Source organism: Mustela putorius, unplaced genomic scaffold (assembly GCF_011764305.1).
Source record: "Mustela putorius furo isolate JIRA1106 unplaced genomic scaffold, ASM1176430v1.1 tig00537350_pilon_pilon_pilon, whole genome shotgun sequence".
NCBI lineage: Eukaryota > Metazoa > Chordata > Mammalia > Carnivora > Mustelidae > Mustela > Mustela putorius.
This window is the reverse complement of record NW_025422471.1, coordinates 3,610,644-3,634,565: the sequence shown is the minus strand read 5'-3', so window position 1 is coordinate 3,634,565 and position 23,922 is coordinate 3,610,644.

The window sequence follows — 23,922 nt, the reverse complement described above, 5'->3', positions numbered from 1 at the left end:
GTTATTTTAATCAGATGTTTCTATCATCTGGATGTTGAGTGTCCTGGGAAAACTTGAGTTGCTGAGATAAAAAAGAAAAAAAAAAAACACATGTAGCATCCACATCCATAGAATGATAAGGCCCCTGATGATTCACTAGTCACCCAATATAGGAAAAGAATGTCCTTAAATCAGAATTGTCCAAACACTAACACTTTTAAAATAGTAAAATTCAGGGGTGCCTGGGTGGCTCAGTGGGTTGAGTCGCTGCCTTTGGCTTAGGTCATGATCCCAGGGTCCTGGGATCGAGCCCTGCATTGGGCTCTCTGCTCAGCAGGGAGCCTGCTTCCTCTCTTTCTCTGCCTGCCTCTCTGCCTGCTTGTCATCTCTCTCTGTCAAATAAATAAATAAATAAAATCTTTAAAAAAGCAAAAAATAAAAAAAAATAGTAAAATTCACATATCACATGTTACCATAAAAATATTTCTAAAAAATTAAGACATTTTCCAAAATAAAATAAATTTTTGAGAACAATACCCTTGTTTTATTAGAGGACAGTGATACTCTCAGAGTATTTTAGTTTGATCTTTTGCGATACATCATTCCACTTGAAGTATACAATGAAAATCCAGCCTGACTCAGATAGGTATGTGAGAAAAAAGTGTTTTAATAAACTTTTCAGGTAATTGTGGATAATGTTTGATACTACACTGACATTTTAGGTGCAGTGTGGTGCTTGTTGTAGTAATAATTAACTCTGAGGAAAAAATGGCGGAAAAGGAAAGAGGAGAGAGATAGAGAGGAGAAGTAGATTCAAGAAGGACCTTGGATTTATCTGTAACAATCTGTATATTTTACTTTAAAAATCTGGAGGATATTAGAAAAAAGGCTTACAAATAAGCACTTTTATGATGTATCAAATATTCTCTATTTTAAATTCTGTCAAAATAATGTTTAAAGTTGCATTGGTAAAAGAAGGTATAATAATAATTACCATTTTGGACAGAAGTCCCTTCGAGTTTAAAACTTGTGAACAATTAACTTGTGAGCAATTTGACAATTTACCTAAGAAAGATACTCTATTTTATTATTTTTCCTGTAATAGCTAGGGGGATTGATTAAAATGAATTAAAACAAAAGTAACCTGAATTCTAATATAACAAAAATCCAGGTAAGTATGATAGCATTAACAAAAGAAGTTTAAATTCTAAATATGAAGACAAAGAGAGTGAGATATTAGTGTCAAATAGTTAAAAATTACAATTATGAAAAAGGTAAAAATGAGACTTTTGCTTAGTTGATATGCTCAAGAGCAACTGATAAAATTAAATTGTAACACCACCTGGAAAACTAGCCTGCAGGAAGAACTTGACTGTCTGCAATGACATGACTAATTCTCCTACTTTGTCACTGCTGAGATGGGTGATTTGGAGGACGCGTCGAGTGCTTCCAGTAGGTTGTATAGTGATGGGGAAAAAATTACTATGATGAGAAGTCCTTACATTTACTGGCATAAGTTGGGTCACTGTCTGAGCTAAGTAACAAATGATTGCTACAATGCTGTATCAATAACTAATATACCCCAGAACTGCAATTTTTTTTCTCTTTCCCATTGAACAAAATAGAATAACAACTTTGTAGACTTGTTTGCTAAAGGTCACATAAATTCTTTAATAGGCAAAGGCCAGATCCGCAACGTACAAGTGAGCACCACTCTCCCAATCTCTTCCTTGCTGCCATTTGTTCTTTATCCCGGTAAGCTGCATCTGTGTCTCTTCCGTGAAACTGACCTATGGTACTGCTAGGAGAACACTCACCAATCCATAGGTTAGACACCTTCTGAAATTGTTGGTTTTGGTATCCCTCTTCTTGTTGTGCCTTGACAAGCAGAAGGATTTGAGACATTGACCTAATTTGGTGGAGCATTTAAGAGACGATTTTAATCAACACTGTCCATGAAATCTCACTTTTGTTAATATTATATGCTTTACAAATACTTGTTCCCACGTTTTTGTTTGCTTTTTATCACATCTCTGGTGCATGGGGAGGGGAATTTATTTTAAAGTTGAAGAACTGCAAGACATTTAGAGATGTGGAGAAGCTCTCAAGGAAATATAACAAAGGTAGAGCTTGAATCCATTTCTTTTGACTCTTCTTTAAATACTCTTTCCGTTTTAATACCTTGTTTCTCATGACAAACAATGCTGAGGCACTTGAAATAATACTTCTAGAAATAATCTCAGTAGAATGTTGTTCTAAACCATCATTTGCATATGAACACATTACTTAAGAATTTATCTTTTTAAAAAATGTCATTTGATAGATAGGCACATACTTGTTAAGTTATAATTAAAAAATCTTTATATGAAACTTTCTTTGGTTAGCCTACTGTGTGATTTCTGTTTCTTGATTAGACCTAGACTGCTAGAGCTCTCAAGTCACATGACATGTTTAAGTTAAATTTAAATGAGAGTAATCTCAGGCACTGAGATTGAAAAATTCACATTTACAATTGTAAATTGAAGAATACACATTTCTTTTCCTTATAAATTGATAGCTTTCTGTCTCCTTTGCCCTAGGGATATCATCTACATCCATTGGCATACTAATGGATTCTCATGACTTTAGAGCAGATATCTTGTTTGATATTAGCATCTGTTTAAACTTAGACATCAATTTAATTATATGCTTTCAAGAAATGATAAATTCCTCTTTTCAATTTATCTCCATGGGAAACACTCAACAAGTATTTGTAGGAAGAATACATAGAGGGCCATGGAACTCTGTTGTATATGCTTGAACCCGTCTTCTAATAGCCATGAAAAATTCAAAATTGAAAGAAAACAGTTGTAGATTAGCATTAATTACTTAACGAATTTTGCCAATAATTGAACATATTAGTGGATTCAAAGGAATAGAGACGCTCTGTTTATTCATATTCATCTCGCATGGTACTGTGCATTTAGTTTTGAAATATATTTCTTTATTTGGGGAAAAAAAAGGCCTCCCCCCACCCAAGTCACTAAACTACATGCATGTACTGAAAAGTGCTAAGGAGAAACTTGCAACTACATTACCAAAGTGTTTCACAAATGCATATGTTTAGTTACCTCCTGTGATTTTACAGCTTACTGACTACATTAAATCAAACCACTTCAGTCTTTTAGCAAATAGCCACCTGACTATTTACCTGGAATATGTTGCTATTTGTGTTCCAAGAATTAAAAAATTACTGGATTAACTGAGTTATTTAAAAATATTTTGAGGGTTAGAGGGCATCAAAAAATTTGAAATTAGTCTATAGTTTTGTTACTAAATTATAACATTGACTTCATATTGTCACAAATATGTCCCTTTATTTTTTTTAATTTTTAATTTTTTATAAACATATAATATATTTTTATCCCCAGGGGTACAGGTCTGTGAATTGCCAGGTTTACACACTTCACAGAAATATGTCCCTTTAAAATACTCTTTTATTGTGCTCACTTCAGCAGCACATATACTAAAATACTCTTGTTAAACTAAAAATTTTGAGTGATAAGAACTTCTTAATTTCCTAGTTGTTACCCTTGACCTCTTTGTAATTTTTCAGGGTGACAATACTTTGTCAAGATTATAATCAAACCTGCATGCCTAAGATTCATGTCTGGCACCCATAGAAAGGGTCATATCTAAATCTGTCCTTGAAATACTCCCATAATGGGTATCCTCAAGATGGAAATCAGTAATAGAAATTATTATTTGGTGCTTGGATAGGTTCAACCATATTAAAACTGTATGTAGAAAGTTAAAAATGTTTTAGGATTTCATTAAGTAATTTAATATTTATGGTAACTTTTATTCTGTGTATATTCATGAAAAGAGTAGGATATTTTAAGAAGACTATAAATTTACATAGTTTATCAAAGTTATGTATATCTGTAATATATAAACTAATTTTCTTAGAAGGCTCCATATGAAAAATCAGAGTGGAAAATTGATACATCAGTACATTAACATCACTAAAACTAACATGAAATTTCATTGATGTAATTAGCTAAATTCTACAGGAAGTAACAAAGCTTAGAATAAGTCACTGAAGTCAGTCCTCTAGTTGCTTTAGGTCATTACAGGATCTTTTTCTATGCAATAGGGTCATTTAATGGATTAGTATATTCTATGAATAAATCATTGCTCTCTATATCTCTTCTACTAGGGTAGGATCTCCTTTCCAGGTCTTACTTCTTGTTCTCTGTTTGACCATGGACTATGGAGATCATGGAAGACTTTCCTATAATACTCTATTAGGGCATTAGGTATTAAGGGTTTGATTCTGCATTTCAGAAGATTTGAATAACATGTCACCAGGTAGTTATAAATTTCATTTCTCATAAATCATGTACTGTGCTGGTGGTGCACAGTATGTTTTAGTGGGAGGCCTAATTTTCCCATGAAGACATTAGCTACATTCATTAGAATTTTAGAATTTATAGATGTGATTTACCTGTTGATCTTTGGAATATATGGTATATATAGATCTGACATTTTTTTTTTTTAGACCATTAAATGGTATATACAGATCTGACACTAAAACCTGAGAGATCTAGGCTAGCCACATGAATTATTTGCGCATTGGTTCTTGTCCTATATAAATGATTATGTGTATTTCCTGATAATGAACATGGCATGCAATTAGCTCTTAGAAAGTTTGATGAAACAAGTAGATTTGTATCTGCATATGTATCTATCAATAGTCATGCTTGAGAAGTCTAGCAAATCCACTTGAGTCCCAAGTGGTAGTTATTATTCCTGTAGCCTGATTATCATGCTGCTTTCTGTCACTCATCCTCATGTAAGCTGATATCGTCCTGGCTTAGTATTTTGCACCTGTCATTTCCTCAACCTGGAAAGTTTTTTCTAGACCTGTCTTGGCTTGTTCTATCATTTCCTTCAGATCTTTGTTCAGATGTTACCTTCTCAGTAAAGAAGTCCCTAACTACCTTTTTAAACATTCCCTCATATTTCCTCTCCTGAGTCCCTGATATATTTTTCTCAGTAACATTTAACATGATCCAAAATAGCAATATAGTTTGTGTGTACGTGGGTGTTAAGGTCATCAGACAAAAAAAGGGATTTGTTGGGATACCTGGGTGACTCAGTGGGTTAAACCCTCTGCCTTCGGCTCAGGTCTTGATCTCAGGGTCCTGGGATTGAGCCCCGCATGGACTCTCTGCTCAGTGGAGAGCCTGCTTCCCCCCACCCCCGCCCCCCGACTCCTGCCTGCCTCTCTGCCTACTTGCGATCTTTGTCTGTCAAATGAATAAATAAAAGTTAATAAAAAAAAAAGATTTGTTAAATCTGAGTCTCAAATATAAGTATTTCCAAATACTGCCTTTCTGTGTACTTAGAATATCATATTTAATGGTGCATTTTAATACTCAATAAAGGAACATACATATAATTAAAACACAATATGTGGGGCTATCCTTTAACCATGCAATACATGGGACATTCTTACACTAAATTTTATTTGTTGTTTATCTAAAATTAGAATTCAACTGGCTTTTTTTGTATTTTTAATCTGACCTGTGTGTGTGTGTGTGTGTGTGTGTGTCTAATCAGAATGTATTCTCTATTAGAGAATATGTGCTGTTCAGTTCATTGCTGTAGAGGTAAACACATAAATACAGGTGCTGAACAGTACATATTTAAGAGCAAATTAAGTTGCTTGACTCTTTATAGTTTAAGTTTTATTTTCTGTTAAATTAGGGCAACGATATCTACCTACAGGGATTTGGGGAAGTTTAAAAGAAATAATTTATGTAAATAGCTTTCCACAATACCTAGCAACATAGTTTTTTTTTTTTTTAATACAGGGTTGCTTTTATTTCTACATTCTATTTGTTAAGAAAATTGTAATAATTGTTTTATCATTATTCATTCTTTTGCATTCATTATCATTATTACTGTTCTTAATCACAATAAGGGCCTCTACATACTTCAGGTGAAGAATTCTCAAAATCTTAGTTTAAAATTTTTTTAATTTAAATTCAATTTAATTAACATATATTATTAATCTCAGAGGTAGAATTTAGTGATTCATCAGTTGCATATAACACCCAGTGCTCATTAGTTCAAATCCCCTCCTTAATATCCATCACCCAATTACCCCACCCCCCTACTCATAGTTCCTCCAGCAACCCTCAGTTTTGTTTCCTACAGTTAAGAGCTTCTTATGATTTGCTAAAGTTTTTGGTATGAGAAATATCATTAACTGTTTTCCCTAGAAAATAAAATAAAAATTTAAAATAAAACTCCCTAGAGTTGAACTCAGGAGGGATTCGTTTTGCTTCTGAAAGACCTATTGAATGTCCAATTCAACATGTTTTTTCTGTTTTTTGATGATTTAAAAATGACAGATTTTTTCCTCTTTCCTTACTTGGGAAGGCACAAAAGGTAAACCAAAGAAATCAATAAAGGTTTACACTGAACCTATAAAATGACACTTTCAAATGTTACATCTCATTTTTAAATAAAATCTGTTATAGACAGGAGGAGGGAATAGGTAGTGGGAAGTGCTTGAAAAGCAATTGCAAAACTGTTTAAATAACACCATTTCAAAACTTGCAATTTTCTTGTTTTGGGAAATAAGCTTAATAAGAGGTGAACACATCAAATGTACTTTAATGCATTTAGTTCTGCTTCTGTTCTGCAAGGAGACTACTCTAAGAAGTTGAGTGCTGTATGGGCATGGTTGTGTCCTCTGGAAAACAGAGTACCGTTTCCTTTTCCACTAATAATACAGAGCCACAGCCTTTTTAAATCTAACACAATGTGTCAGAAATTGGTACTTTTTTTCAGGTTAGCATTGTGACTTCTTTAGAAATCATGTTTATATAGGTTTAACCAATAGATGCGTGCTTGGTTAAACCAAAAGATGGTTGGAAATGAATTATTTTCAATAACTCAGTGTATTTCAAGTTTTTCTTAGAAAACTGAACATCTACAGGGACTCTTGAGTGAATATTCTTATGAAATGAGAAATACTTTGGAATTTCACATTAGTACACCCTAACTTAGCTGTTTTAAAAATTTGGACATTCATTTCTTGATTGGATTACGTATCATGCTTAGCGAAATAAGTCAAGCAGAGAAAGACAACTATCATATGATCTCCCTGATATGAGGAAGTTGTGATGCAACATGGGGGCTTAAGTGGGTAGGAGAAGAATAAATGAAACAAGATGGGATTGGGAGGGAGACAAACCATAAGTGACTCTTAATCTCACAAAACAAACTGAGGGTTGCTGGGGGGAGGGGGTTTGGGAGAAGGGGGTGGGATTATGGACATTGGGGAGGGTATGTGTTTTGGTGAGTGCTGTGAAGTGTGTAAACCTGGTGATTCACAGACCTGTACCCCTGGGGATAAAAATATATGTTTATAGAAATAAAAAAAAATAAAAAAAAATTTGGACATTCACAAAGTTTTTTTTGTTTGTTTTATATAGTTGGGGAACATCTGTAACACGAAGTAGACTTAAAGTCAGATATTAGTTAGAATTTTGTTGTGATAACATCACCGATAAATGAAATATTTAATGTTTCATATGGTGACACCCACTGTTAATAGTATTCTATTGAGCAAAAGACCACAAGTAAAAAGGGGGACACTATTACTAAAATCTTTATTTTCTTTTTTGCAAGTGCACTTACCTATCAGAATCCTGATGGATCCTAATTGGGCATCAGAATAAAGATACTCTTGAATTTTCACAAAAATAACTTTAATAACAGATATGCACAAAGAAGTTGTATTTCTGAATTTTTACGTTACTGTTCTCTGTGGTAAAGCAAAGAGATTATGAGTGCAGACTTTATTACTGTACTTTTTTGAATATTTTATTTATTTATTTATTTGATAGAAGGAGAGTGAGCAAGAAAGAGTATAAGCAGACTGAAGGGCAGTGGTAGGAAGCAAACTCACTGCTGAGCAGCGAGCCCCACGTGGGACTTGATCCTGGGACCCTGGGATCCTGACCTGAGCCAAAGGTAAATCCTTAACTAAGGCATCCAGTCACCCCAGTATTACTGTATTTTTTTAAGTAACTTTGCTACCCAACCTGGGGCTTCAACTCAACAACATTGAGATCAAGAGTTGCATTCTCTATCAATGCAGCCAGCCAGCCACCCCATGAGTACAGACTGTAAAGTGAGACTCCTGCTTAGCCCCTTAGTACTCATGTAATTCTGTAAAAGTTAGTTATTTACAAAGCCAAACTTCACTAATATGATTAATGGTAGCATAGCAGTACAAGACTCAAAGACTTTTAGTGACTATATAGTGACATAATTCACGCAGGGTGCTTACACCAAATCTAGAATATTTAGAATACAAAAATTGTAATTCTTACTATCATTTTATGTCATCACATGAAGAAATAATTATAGCCACATTGAATTTGAAGAAGTCATGACTCTCTTTGCAGTTACTGCTATTATTAACATCATAATTTTAGTAAAGATGCTACAATTCTTTATTTATCTGAAATCCTTTATTTACCCTACATAGATACACTTAGATATTTTTCATTCTACACATATGTACATTTTACATTCCATGCTTGCATTTTTGAAAAAAGAACTGTCATAAAATTTAATTACATTTTCATATTTTAAAGTGAGAAGGACAAGTAGGCTATTTAAAAATTACTTCTATCCATACAGTTTGATGGATGGTAATTTTTAATCTTTATTTGGTAGAAGTCTTTATATTTTGAGTAACTCTACTGTGATTATAAGAGCTGGTGATTTAAGTAACATGTAAATGAACTTAAGTGATATTTGCATACTAAGACTCATTTAATCATAATATTCATAATCAAGTGAAAATCATTTTGGGTAAGTGTAGCTTTAATGAATGTAGTGAATTAGCTTTAATTTGCAAATGAGTACTTTTAAATAATGCTTTTAAAGTTTAACTTAATAGAGAAAAAATGGTCATTCTCTTATAATTTTAAAGAAAATAGTAGAAGCTGACAATTTAATTCAACTATTTTTTCTTTGTCTCTGAATGAGAAGGTATAAAATATCTTACTAACCTACTATGTAATCAATAGCACTATAATAAATCATAACAGAAGAGTCTGTAAATTAGTTAAATGACTGACTAAGCCCTTTAAAAATAATAAAATTCTAACTTCCAGTTAGTCATCATCTCATCTCTAAAAGTATATTTAACTGAAAAATAAATGATGAGTTACTGTACAACTTAAATTTCCTGGAAAATGGATCAAGTATACATGAATACAATGCCTACTGGTTTCTTGTTTATCAAACTGTTTATCAACAAATGAAGAGGAACCCAACAGTTCCTAGTTCTTTTTGAAATAATGCAGAAAATAACTCAGTTTAATATATTAGTAGCCATCTGTTTATATGTGGAAGTCAATAACATAGTTTAAGAATGTGGACATCTGAGTCAGAATGTCTTTGTTCCATTACTGGCACCACAGTTGCCCTATGATATTGGGTAAATTATTTAACTTCTCTAATACTTTACTCACCTTTAAAATAGTAATAACAGTATCTAGCTCATCTATTTATTGAGTTATAGTATATCATACTTGTCAATCTTCTAGAAAATAAAAATATTTAATAAAGATTCACTATTTCCATTATCACTTTTCTTTGCTAGAAGGAAAAGTATACCTTTACTAGTGTGCTGCTTGATATTTTGCCCACCTTTATTGGACGGTTTTAGAGGAAATCTAAGTGTATGAGAGACTATCTATAACAACCAGAAGCGGATAAATAATCTCCTCTGTAGCCACTCCTAGAAGAATGACATGAATCCTATGGCTTCCAAAAGTGAGACTGACAAAAAAACGTCCTGGGTGTGTCCTCAAATAATGGGTCTTTGAAGTACTTAATATGTATGTATCCCATAAAACTTTTATGTTCTCACCCTCCTCTCATTTTCTCACTATGAAACCTAATTTCTATATATCCTGTACCATTGTACCCATGTTTAGATATTTCTGCATTGTACTGGTCTACCCATTCTTTAATTAAACATACCTGTAGGGAGAAAACACATTTTTTGTACCTTGAAGATACTAAATTGGGCTGAAGTAAAAATCCACTTGAGGATGACTTACTGACATGCAAGAAAATGTAGACTGAATATATTTTCTTAAACTAGTTAAAAACCTATTCCAAGGTAAAATATTTTAAAAGTGAATGTTATTATGAAGTGCCTGAGTGGTCCAGTAGGTTAAATGCCTGTATTTGGTTTCAGCTCAGGTCATGGGGATCGCAGGGTCATGGAATCAAGACCCATGTTGGCCTCAGTATTTAGTGTGGAGTCTGCTTACAATTCTCTCTTCCCTCTCTCTCTCCTTGTCTCTGCCATGTGTGCTCTCTTTCTCTCTTTCAAAGTAAATAAATAAATCTTAAAAAAAGTGAATGTTATTGAATATAGTAATTTTAAAAAACTGACTTATTTTAAGGCTTTCACATCAAATTGAATATCTTCCTCTCCCCATAACTTTGTCAAAGAGACAGGATATAACTAATTGTTCTTTCTTATAAGTGAATATCAAAGAGTGGGAAGATACTAAGGTATGGGAGAAATTAAAATCAAAGAGTTGGATTGTAAGCAAAGGATTTCTGGTTTGGGACCACTAGGCATATGTGCACATATCTGCAAGACATGAGGATAATAAATATGTGGTAGGAGTTAACTAATAGTCTCTACCTATTCAAGAATTCAGTTTTTATTATATTACCAAACTTTGTCCTCATAGTAATCATTATAAAATCAGAGAAAATTCTACAGAATTAGCCACAAACCTGAAGCCCAAATCTTTTTTTAAGATTTTTTTTACATTTTTAAGTAATTTCTGCATCCATCATGGGCCTTGAACTTAAAAACATCAAGATATGGTCTACATATACAATGGAATATTACGCAGCCATCAGAAAGGATGATACCCAACTTTTGTATCAACATGGACAGGACTGAAGGAGATTATGCTGAGTGAAATAAGTCAAGCAGAGAGAGTCAATTATCATATGGTTTCACTTACTTGAGGAGGATAAGGATAACATGGAGGACATTAGGAAATGGAAAGGAAAAGTGAATTGGGGTAAATTGGGGAAGGGAGACTCTGAGATAGACTCTGAGAAGGTTTGGGGGCATAGGGAATTAGGTGAGCCTGATGGTTAGTATTAAAGAGGCCACATACTGCATGGTGCACTGGGTGTGGTGCATAAACAATGAATCTTGAAACACTGAAAAAAATTAAATTTAAAAAAAAAGACACAAAAACACAAGATCAAGAGTCGAATGCTCTACCAACTGAATAGTCAGGTTCCCGTACAGCCCAAATCTTAAAGAGTCACAAGGTTTTTGAGCCATCTCAAGTTTTTCTCAAATTTTCAGTGAAAATATTTATACATTTTATCTGAAATATTCATGAATAGTAGCAGTTTACAGTGTCTGAATAAATTTTGTCAATGAGAAATCATGACAATGAGAAACATTTTCTTTGAGTTATAGATCATAGTTACCCCTCATATCAAAGTCAAGTTCACAGAGACTCATTATTGACTATGTAAAAGAGTTGCCATTTAGGAAACAAATAGGCATGTCACTCTCACACACACAGGCATATATATATAGGATCTTGCTTGAAGCTTTCAGCTTGACAGATAATTTTGAAATAGAAAATAACTTTGAATTTTAATAATTATGAAGAAAGGTTAGGTTTTAGGTTTATTTAAAAGATATTTGTCAACTTTTAATTCTCTTTTGGTATTATTTCATATTTTTTTCAAATGTGATTCTTGAAATAAAAATATCAGATGTGTTTATATTAAAATATTGAACAAAACAGGAAAATGCAAAGCAGGAAATGCTGTTATTACTTAAATATTAATAAGGAAAGATATCCAATTAAACAGATAAAACTAGTTAAACTTGCAGCTTTAAGAGGAAGAGTTTCCCTTAGTTAATATGGATAACATGCATCATTAGTAATATCTCTCAAGCATGACATTTCCTTTTTTTTTAATTTTATTTATTTATTTGACAGACAGAGATTACAAGTAGGCAGAGAGGCAGTCAGAGAGAGGAGGAAGCAGGCTCCCTGCTGAGCAGAGAGCCCGATGCGGGGCTCGATCCCAGGACCCTGGGATCATGACTTGAGCCGAAGGCAGAGGCTTTAACCCACTGAGCCACCCAGGCGCCCCTCAAACATGACATTTCTAACATAGAACAAATTCTGGGAGCAAAATACTAACATCTTATATAAAAAGTTAGCCTAAAATTAAAAAAAAAAAATGTTGGCTTAGTTAATAGGTATAGTGCATAAGAATTATTTTTTCTTGATTTAAGATGTATTAGGAAAGCACCAAGGTAAATCTCCAAGAGAGGACAAATACCTTCTTCATATCTGAAGGCAGTTATACGTGTACTATGAGGTGAGTAGTATTACTGTACTTGAGGTACATTTTGTTGTCTAGTTGATTAATCATGCATTGAGTATCTCTCCTAGTTGTTTCGGACAGTGCTGGCTTAAAGGCAGAGATGTGGGCTCAAGTTCTTAAAAGTAGCAATCTTTGAAATTACCCTGTATATTCCTATCTCTATCTCTCCTTGATATTCAAAGAAAGTAAGAACTGGCTTTGAATAATGTACATGAGTGTTTTAAAAATGCAGTGCTTGAGTCTCTAATTTTTTGGGTCTCTAATTTTCAGAGCTTGAAGAAAACTTACTGGTTGCCCTTAATGGTGGAAATGCCCAATCTAAATGTGCTTTCCAACATCCTTACCACATATAAAACCAGGCAACAAACAAACAAACAAACCACCTATGAGCCTGAATGAGACATAATTATTTGGGAGGTGGAGAGAAAAGGTAGATAAATCAAAAAGCATATTTCAATGAATAATAGTGCCATTTTTTGTTTTTGTTGTCATGGAAGTGAATATGCAGCTATAAACCACAAGTAGGTATCTAAAAAGTCTAGTTATAAAAATTCAACAAATATTTTAATAAATATTTTAATTTTTCTTCCATTGCACTAGACACTTAGAAATTAAAGTTAAGGGGCTTTAACTGAGGGGCTCAGTCTGAGGGGCTCAGTCAAAGTGTCCAACTCTTGATTTCACCTCAGGTCTTGATCTCACAGTTGTGAGTTCAAGCCCAATATTGGGCTCCATGCTCAAACCAGTACCCCAAAAAAATAAAAATAAAAATAAAAATAAAAAATAAAGTTGAAAAAATGAGATATTCTTACCCCTCAAGGAGCTCAGTGTCAAAACAAGTACAATATGATTAAAATGGTTCTGGCAGTATAGTGAGTGATAGGCTAGCAGCACAAACACACTACCATGAGAACACAAACACGAGTATAACTAACAGTCCTTGTTGAACAGAGGCAAGACTGCTAAATGAGTGACGTATGAATTGGGCCATGTATAGTAAGTAGTTAAGCATGTAATGAGAGAGTATAAATGAAGAGGTTCAAAAACGGCACAATGGTCATGAATATATTTTGATTCAACTATAATTTTTCTCAATAAAATTAAAGTAGTGTTACATGCAGTGTCATAACCCAGATTAGATCTCAGAACAGAAAAAGAACAAAAGTAGAAAAACCAGTGAAATCCAAATAGCAACTGGAGTGTAGATGAAAGTAATGTCTTACCATATTTGTCTTAGCTATCTATATTTATGAGAGATAAAGTCGTTTTCTTGTAGTGCTAACTTACTGCTGGCTGTCACACATAACAACAGTTTGCAAGAATATCCCTACTGCCTGTTGTACACTCAGCGTCTGAGAGGAAGATACCAGCCAAACACATTTTCCAATTTTAATGAGTTCCATGGAGCCTAGTAATGGAAATACTTGGATGAGTGGAGTTTTCAGAATTCAGTTGTTAGCAAATTCCTCTAAAATACAGAGCTTATAAATGAAAGAAACTTGATAAAGTTTTTATCATATTTGACAAAATCCTAAAAAGGAAACAGCACTATCATTAAAAGGTTGTGGATTTAAAGAAACTTTTGTAAGTCATCAATAATAAAAAACAAAGTGCCATAGATCACGTCAGAGGAAGGCTTGAATGATCTATTTGCTCTACAGAAATTAGTATTTAAATATCACTTGCAGGGATGGCTGGGTGGCTCAGTCAGGTAAGCATCTGACTCTTGATTTCAGCTTTAGTCATGATCTCAGGGTCATGGGATTAAGCCATGTGCAGGGTTCATGCTCTGCTTGGAGACTGCTTGAGATTCTCTCTCTCCCTTCGCCTTCCCCCCTCCCATTCCAATACTCTCTCTAAGTAAGTAAAAAGGTAAATGCAAATATTGTTTGCATATGAAGAGACAATCAAAGAATACACAGGCAAAACACAAAATATTACAGAAATGGACAGGAAATGTAAATTTTCTCAACTTTGGATTATGTCCATAAATAAAAATTTATCTAAATTATTTTATATAAATATCCACATAGCACATTATTTCCAAGTTATTGTTTTTGTAATATAGATATTAAAAGGGCTGCACCAAACTTTGTGAGCTGGGGGTTACAAAAATCCCTGGGTTCATCTCTGTAAGAGGAGTCCTTCAAAATGATGGGAAAACAAAATAAAAATTTATCTAAACTGAACTATGTGGCTAAGACCCTAGAGAAAACAACAAAAAGGTGAAAGAAGCAGTTAGCAACCAACATTGGTAGAAGAGCCCAATAGCCTGAATGAACTGGCATTTATTAGAAAAACAAAAATGCCCATATGTATGAGATGGCTTTTTTTTTTTTTTTGAAGCTGGTTTTGTTTTATTTTTTTTCCATTTATTTATTTTCAGCATAACAGTATCATCATTTTTTCACCACACCCAGTGCTCCATGCAATCCGTGCCCTCTATAATACCCACTACCTGGTACCCCGACCTCCCACCCCCCTGCCACTTCAAACCCCTCAGATTGGTTTTCAGAGTCCATAGTCTCTCATGATTCACCTCCCCTTCCAATTTACCCCAACCCCCTTCTCTCTAACTCCCCATGTCTTCCATGCTTTTTGTTATGCTCCACAAATAAGTGAGACCATATGATAATTGACTCTCTCTGCTTGACTTAAATGGGCTTTTTGAAGTATATTCTGCATACAGAGAGCAAAGGTGGTCTAGGTCTGATGAACAGCAAAGTCTGTGTTATGTGAATAAATGGCAAAGAAGGAGAGAAATTTGTCGCTTTTGACTTTTATTAAAGAGGAGAAATTTTCAGAGGTTAAACTGGATGAATACTGCTCCCTTAATCCTGACATATCACATCTAGTGAAGAACAAGTGTAACTAACTATAGATGAGATGTTGGAGCTACTTAGAGAAGGACCCACCAAAAACAAACACAAACACAAACAAAAAAATAAGGATTTTATATTCAAACTGACATAGGTCTCTTGAGTTGAGTCTTCAAGCCTGTTGTAACTATATTCTATAAAACTCGTAACTATATTCTATAAAACTCAGGGTTTTGACCACACCATGAGAATAGTGCTTAACTGTACTAAATGACTTTTGATGAGGGGTGCTAAATCCTGGTTCTTAGAGAATAACAATTATTATGGAATAGCTTTTTATATGGCTCAGAAATATGACTCATGAAGAGCAGGTGGTCATAGTGGTCAACGTGCAATTTCTGTAGACAGACTGCTTAGGCTTCTACACAAGCACCACTGGTGAACAACAATGCCAGGACATCAAGCAAGTTCCTCAGTCTCTCTGTGACGAGATTTCCTCATCTATACAATGGGGATAATGAAAACACCTATCTCAAGTTGTTGTGATAAGGATTAACTGAGTCAATATTCTCATAGTAAAAAGAATAATGCCTGGAACATAATATAAAACTTTTTTTTAATTCAAAATATCATTAAGTAATGTATTAATCTGTGGGTAGAGGGAAGGAAACTTGGGGGGCAGGAATCATTTTGAAAAGCTAAAATTGCCTTTTTCCAGGAAAGGACTTGGTCTAAATAGAGTAAAAAAAACAAAAATTCCTGCATTTACTGTGTAAAATTTAGCATTTTATATGGAGGAATATTTTAACCTATTTCTTCATACCAGTCTCCTATTCTGCCCTCACATAGGCAGCTATTGTAATGCATTATGTGAATACTAAATTATGACTTGGCATGATTTTAATTTGCTAAAATAGTATTGTGTCATAGACCTCAATATGGGTCTCACTTTTTTCAATAATTACCATGCTATGGATATATACCAATGTTGGTTTCTATATCTCTAAGCCATTTCCTTCAACCATTGAGTGGTATTTCATGGTTTGCCTTTAGTTCATTTTACCCATTTTGCCTTCCAAATAATAGACATATAGTTTGATTGGCAGACATTTGAAAAAATATCTTTTGTTGGTAGGGACTTGGAACTGCAAGAACTTCTATGTACTGCTAAAGAAAGACTGGTATAGGCATAGTGGAAAGCAATCTTTAAGTGATTATTCAGAACAAGCACCTGTTCATTGCTTTAACTTTATCAATTATCCCCTTTTGAGCAATACTCTGTTATACTGAGAGGTGAGGTATTAAGTGCCATTCTGTGCTCCTGCTTCTTGTTAATGTAGGAGTCAGGTTGGATCTCTGCCTAGAGTCTATAGGTTAGTATAGTGGTCTTGGTTCTTTAGTTGCTATTCTTTCATCCCATTTTTGGCCTCTAAACAAAGATCATTTGTCTGGTCACCAGTGGTTGCAAACATGTGGTTAAAACTTTTGAGAGAAAACATTGGGGAGACTTAGAATGACTATAAACAGAATAATACCCAACACTTGGAGGACATTCCAAAGTCATGGTCCCTGTGAACTAAGCCAACAAACCAAAGAGATCAAGAAAAAGGTCTCTTTGAAGGAGTTGTTTTCTTAAGTCAAGTGACTTCTTTATATACTCCATGTAACTATCTCCACTTCTGTGGAAGGGTTTATCTAGTGAGCTTGATCCAGAGGAACTGAGTTACCGGAAATCAGAAGTTTCTAGCAGATAGGAAGACCTGTAGGATCATCAGCATCTTAGCAAATCTAACACTAGCTTTCTGGGACAGGTCAAAGCCATAAGTGGACAAAAGAATCACAAAAGACCTTCATCGTGTAAGAATTAAGAAAAAGTTGGTCAGATAGAAAAGAAGGAAGAGAAAGAAATATTCTTCATTTGACATGTTGCAAGGAACAGTCCATCCTGATGTTAGCTACTTCTCTTCCTGATTTTGAGGTCTCCATCTGCACAGCACCAGATGTCAAATGGAATCCTCTTGGCCTGTGTAATATGCAATAAGGTTTTGAAACTTTGAAACTCAGTGGTCAGGGGTACTTTTTGGGGTCCTATACCCTTCCTCACGTGACAGATGGAGGACAAAAACCTGACTGGATGACAGGCACTTGGAGGGTTAATCAGCTTAATCCCTAGACTTAGAAACTCTGGTGGCAACCCTCTCAGGTCGTCTTTCCTCTTTAGGAGCTTTGTATTATCACTTTAGTATCACTCAGTAAACTTTGCTTTGCTGCCTAACACTCTTTGTCTGATCTACCTCTTCATTCTTTAGAGCGGCATTACTAAGCACCATGGGCACCCAAGAAGAAGAAATCCTGTAACACTTAGAGGGGCCTGGAGGTTGGGCTAATGTCAAGCTAAGGTAGCTTTTTGCCTTTACCAAAGTATTAGCACTGAGGCAGTTGAACTCCTTGAGAAAGGTCACTCTCCCTGCCTCAAACATTTGTCAGTAGGTTGCAGGTTGTAAGGAGATTAAATTTTCTGCATTTCTTTGTTCATTCTTTTCCACATCATGGATACTCAATAAATATCTATCATTTAATTTATGTCAGTATAACTTTTTTTTAATATTTTATTTATTTATTTGACAGAGATCACTAGCAGGCAGAGAGGCAAGCAGAGAGAGAGGAAGGGAAGCAGGCTCCCCACTGAGCAGAGAGCCCATTGTGGGGCTCGATACTAGGACCCTGGGATCATGACCTGAACCGAAGGCAGAGGCTTTAACCCACTGAGCCACCCAGGTGCCCCATGTCAGTATAACTTTAAGGTTTCAAGTTAACAAAATAGATTTTGGAAACTTTTTATGGGGACATACCATAAAATTTAATTATTATTGAAATGTTCATTTATAAACTTTTGTCTTAGATCTATTTAATCTACTCATTCTTAATTGTTTACATTACTCATGAAAATTTCATAAGTCATTAAATAGCTAACCATCATCTTAAGTTACATTTCTTGCTGACAAATTCTGTAACAGAGATAACAACCTATTTGACTTTTTGTAAACCTAGATAGAATAAAATTATTACCTTTAATGGTGATAACTTTAAAGACACTGCCATATTAATTAGAAAAATAAACTTATACTAGCTTTTATTTATCCAAGGTTATACTAGGCCATATGAACTTGAAAAACCTTTGAGTTACTGTATTTCTGAGAGCATATTTGATTTATATAAATGTTTAATTTTTTTAACATCTTAATTTTATTTTATTTTTTCATGTTCCAAGATTATAAATGTTGAATTTTTTAAGCCAATTAAATAAAGCTCTTTAAAAATTCATTTTGGCAATGCCATTCAGAGGTAGAAAAATATTATACATCTGTAACATACTTACTGTGATGCCACACCCCAGCAGACTCTAAGGGTGAGTGATGGTCCAGGAAGGTCAAAGAAAAGACCCAGAGACAGCAACTGAGACATAGGTTTATGGGGGGAACTTACGTACAGAGAGTCCAGGAGTGGTTGACTGCACAAAGCATCTGCTTGTGGGGTCTATGTTCAGCATGTTTTTTATAGCATAGCAACTGAATCTAGCGGCTATCCTTGGCCCTTCCCCTGCTCCTGTGACCAGTGTTTCCAAGGAGATCAAGGGAGATCTCCATCAAAAGGGAGATGTGCTAGGTTGACCACCCCCAGAACCTCAGACCTTGAATGCTGAACAACACCTTCTCCAAACTGTGCTTGATAGGAATATAGATGGAGGACTAGATCTCTACACTCTCAAGATAACAGGGGCATTTAGGGTCTGCTGGCACCAAGTAACTATCCAGCATATACCATAGACATACATAAACATGGACAAAGAGACATATACAGAAATCTTATAAGTTTTTGTTTTAAAAGTTTAGCCCCAAAATGGTATGACAAAGTAAAATGCACTAGTTTATAAAAAGGATAGGTGGAGGGACGCCTGGGTGGCTCAGTTGGTTAAGCGGCTGCCTTCGGCTCAGGTCACGATCCCAGCGTCCTGGGATTGAGTTCCACATCTGGCTCCTTGCTCGGCAGGGAGCCTGCTTCTCCCTCTGCCTCTGCCTGCCACTCTGTCTGCCTGTGTACACTCTCTCTCTCTCTGACAAATAAATAAACAAAATCTTAAAAAAAAAAAAAAGAATAGGTGGAGCCAAATTGTGCTTCTGGAAGATGGTGTAAGTTAAGGTTATCTGTTCAGATAGCTTCAATTTTTACTAATATTTGTGTAAAAGACTTTAAAGATTTTTTTTTATTCTCTTAGTTTCCAAATAACATTTTTTTTCCTCCTTGGTTAAGCTTTACCTCCCTGAAGTCTGTATTTCAAAGACATGGCCTAGATAAGAGTTCTTAGACAAGTTAGAGGAGAACATTTACACCTCAAAGGCCTAGGAAAAGAATTTAAGTTCCTCCAAGAGGGCCATTGGTTCCTAAATCTAGAATTTTACAATACTTGCAAGTCTTTTGAGATGAAAGAGAAGGTTTGGGGATAGATAAAAGATAGTAGGACTTTTCCTGTTCTTGCAATGACTCAATTTGTAAGAAAAGGATAGTTGTTTTTAATTCCTCAAAGAATCAGGTTATAGTCTGAATGACGTCAAAGAGCTGACCCACCCATTTAATCCCAAGTTTTTTCTTTAGATCAGGGAAAAGATCTTCCACTAACATGGAAATCAAAATACTCTTAAGTTCCTGATTTAGAGTTCCTTATCTTTGGAATGTTTTTCTTTCCCTTTAGGTGTGTCATTTCATTTACCTTAGGGGAGAAAGCCTAAAACAAAACATACCTATTAGCCTCTGAATATCAACTTCCAATTGGGCCAACTTTTGACCATAGAGATACTTTAAAAATCCTTTCAATTATCTCATCAGGTTTTAGGAAGTACAAACCAATATTTGTAACAGTATTGAATAACCCCACGGATGAAAGAAACATCCCCAAAGAGGTACAAAAGGTACTCTCCTCCTAAGATCCAGAGCTACTCCCAAAGATAGCCCAAGAAAAGACTTAGACAACTCCCAAGAGAGCTGGCAGCAGTTGGTAGGAGCCTAGGCAGCACAACCTAGGAGTTGTTGGAGTGCAACCCGTATTTCTGTCTGGCCATATTTTGGGGGCCCCTTACCTGAGAGTTTAGCCACTTGAAAAGACAAAAACCTGACCACCTGCATGCCCCAGGCAGGCAGAAAACCAAGCCAAGTACTCAGGACACAAAAGGAGACAAACATGAAGGAAATAGCTGTCACTGGGAGAAAAAAGATCAACAACAATGGCTACTCGAAAAGGAAATTCACAAGAGTCTGAATGTGGAAACCAAAGGACAGCATTTCGTTTTACCTTCCTTTCTTGACTGGGCGCTACAGAGATTCGGAAGAGCTGACTCTGGTGAACATTCTGACCCTTTGATGGCTTCTGCCAGTTTTCCCAGGATCCCATCTGTAGGATCAGGAGTGAATGGCGTTTAAAGTAGAAATTGTAGCCCTGAGATCTAGCAGAACATTGGCAATGTTTTCCATTAACTTTAATTTTACTTTGCCTTCTGGTGTTTAAGGGAATAACTGATAGTATTTTACTAGACAGTCCCCCTGCCCTTTTGTAACCTCTTCAACTCTTTGAAGGGAGCCATTTAAGGAGGCCCTCCTTCAAGGATTGATAGAGGGGCATTCAAGTTAGTGTGGAAAGAGTTGACAAAACCTTTGAAGACAATCTTTTTCTAATATCCTACTTGATTGAGAAGGAGACACTGATTTCTGGGACAGTGTTTTGTTGATGGACCCCTGGGAAAGTACAATGGGAGAAGCCCAGGTGTTTGAGGTTCTGGGCTTGGAGCTATTACAACTCTTAAGGGCACTAACTTAGCAGATTGTGTCTTCAGAGCGGGAGTCAATGTGTCTTCAGAGTGGGAGTCAATTCAGATGGAAGATTAATAGAATAAGTAGTCAAGTAAAGAAAGATAGAGGGTAGTAGTAGGAGTCATGTTAGTGTTATAGTCTTTCTTCTTTTTTTTTTTTTGCCCCTCTTGTGTCTTTAATTTTTCATTAGTCTTTTTACAATGAATCTTTCAGGGAGTCTATTTTGGAATCTTGAAGACTTGGAGTCTTCTACATACCAGTTAAAATCAATATCCCACTCTGTTTGTTGATTTGAGAACCAATGCTTTCAAGTATACTTCCAAATGAATGACCTTATGTAACTGGAACATTGCCCATAATGGCCATTGAAATTCTAGCTTGTCTTTGTAAGATTTTGCCATTTTTGTAGATATCTGCAGCTTCTGGAATTACAGTTCTCAGATACAAAATAAGTAGGTCCTCTGAAACTTGAGGACTCCATTTCTTCAGCTAAGCATTGGGTCTCTGTAGAGAGAAAAATGGAGTCTCTCATGTCAAGCAGGAGCCTATCTATGTAAAGCAATGACACAAGCAGTTAAGGTACTGCAGCTAGGAAATATTGCTTGGTCCAATGTCAGCTGACACCTCAGAACTAATAACTTGCAGAACTTGAGGAGGTCTGCAGAGACACAAAGCCAACTAAATCCCTTTTAAAAGGCAAGGATTTTGGCAGCAAACTGTCAAACTCTTCAGATCTGACCTCTCTATGTCTGACCACTTAATAAAGGCAAACGCCACCGAACGCTCTGCCCTATCACCAAATAGAACTGAGATCCTTCACCACTTGAAGATCAGAAGCAGCAAGTGCCAAGAGCTGACCTGGACCAGACCAAGGCCTTATCTCAATTTCATGCCCACAGACTAACATTGCTTTTTGTTCATTCACTTCCGGCACCCTTCTGTTATCTTTTTTGTTGTGCGGTTTGTCTGCTGTCCTGCTTTGTGTGCCATGTAAGAAACCAAGATTATTCACATGGAGAATGGTCATTAAATTTGGAACCCTGAGCCTGCTTTATAGTTGTGATTTGACTTTGCTTTTTGATTGAATTAAGCTGACATTGTGGAAAGACACAAGGTATGTGTGCCTTCATAGCATGCTCATGGCTGTCTGTCTCTGGAGCAGAAATAACACCTGATAGGGATATGCACAGAGTTGATGATTTTGTGTTTTTTTACCATATACCTGTTACACAGAAACGTTCTTGATGTTAGTGGGTGACCTAGTGTCAATTTATTTTGTTCTGTGATCAATTTATCTGACACGGAAGTCTTAAAGTTAGACAATGAGCACTCTAATAGTGTTTAAGAGCCTGACTCATGCCCACCAATTTTGTGGCTTTGGCTTCTGAGATTCCCATAGCCACAGATCTCTTAATCCTTTCATGAGAAGATTTCTTTATAGCGGCAAACACCCTAATGGCTGTTGATACTCTGATTTAAGCCTACTTAGATTTTGATATGCCTTAGTCAAAAACTATCCAATTTTCTTGTCTTAAATTATTTCCCCAAGACCCCTAGCAGTTTATGCTCTGGACTGACCTTGAGGCAGTTGTGAGTTGTGGGTCCCCTCACAACTATCGTGTTGTTTCTTAGACTGAGGCATAGCTGTAATTTTCTCTTGAAATAATCTTCCCTAATTTCATCAGATTTGGTATTTCTGGATGCTTTCACACAACTCTTGAAACCTTTAAATCTCACCGTGAAAGTCTGGAATCTCTCCTGTCCCAATATCCACCCTGTGGAAATCTAGAGTCTCTCAGACTCCAGAGTTTTCCACACAGAAGACTTATGGAAAACAAACAAACAAACAACAACTTGAAGAGCTCAGAGAACAAAATAAATGGAGCTCAGTCCAGGAGAAGCTTACAAGATCCCAGAGAGTGGCTAAAGAAGAACTGAACCAAAAGATCTCTGAAGGTACACTCACGTTCATATAGGAGTTAGCCTCAGAAAGTTTGATATCTTTTATTCAAGGGAAAACAGTCAATGGATTGGGGGAGTACAGTGCCTCACAAGCAATGAAGTACTGTTCTTAAGGAATTTGGGGCATGAGTGAATTTTACAGAGCATTAGAAAAGGCAATGCAGAGACAGGGCATGGTTGCATCAGAGGTCCTATTTTCTAGGGCAAGGTAATCTAGCTAAAGCTGAATTGTAATGGAGGATAGTCAGAAGAAAGGCAGGTAGGGGCAAGCCATCCTCCCCTGCCCCAAAGAAGAAACTATCCTTAAAAGGAAAAAGACCCCATCCTGTAATTTACACCACCCTGAGAGAAGCCCTCCACCCTTTCCCATGAAAACAACTACCTGATAAGTAGATGAGTAAGTACATCGGCAAAAACCTGATTAGGTGACAGGCACTTGGAGGGTTAATCAGATTAAAACAGCCTGCCACCAATCTCATAAAACCCCCTAGACTTAGAAACTCCAGTGACAACCCTCTCAGGTTCCTTCCCTTTTTGAGTGCTTTGTACTATCACTTTACTATACTCAATAAATATTGCTCTGCTGCCCATCCCTCTTCATCTGGTCTGCCTCTTCATTCTTTGAAGCAATGTGACCAAGAGCTGCCGGCATCGAAGGAAAAGAAAATCCTGAAACAACTGGAAGATTGTGGTGAGTATATGTTAGGATTCCTTGACAGGTGTTTCCCATATGTGCAGGTGTACAAGTTTGGATTTGGGATGTGGGTGAGCAACGGAGGCAGCCTCCATTTTGTGGATTCTAAAATGCAAATTTATCATTGTAACTTAT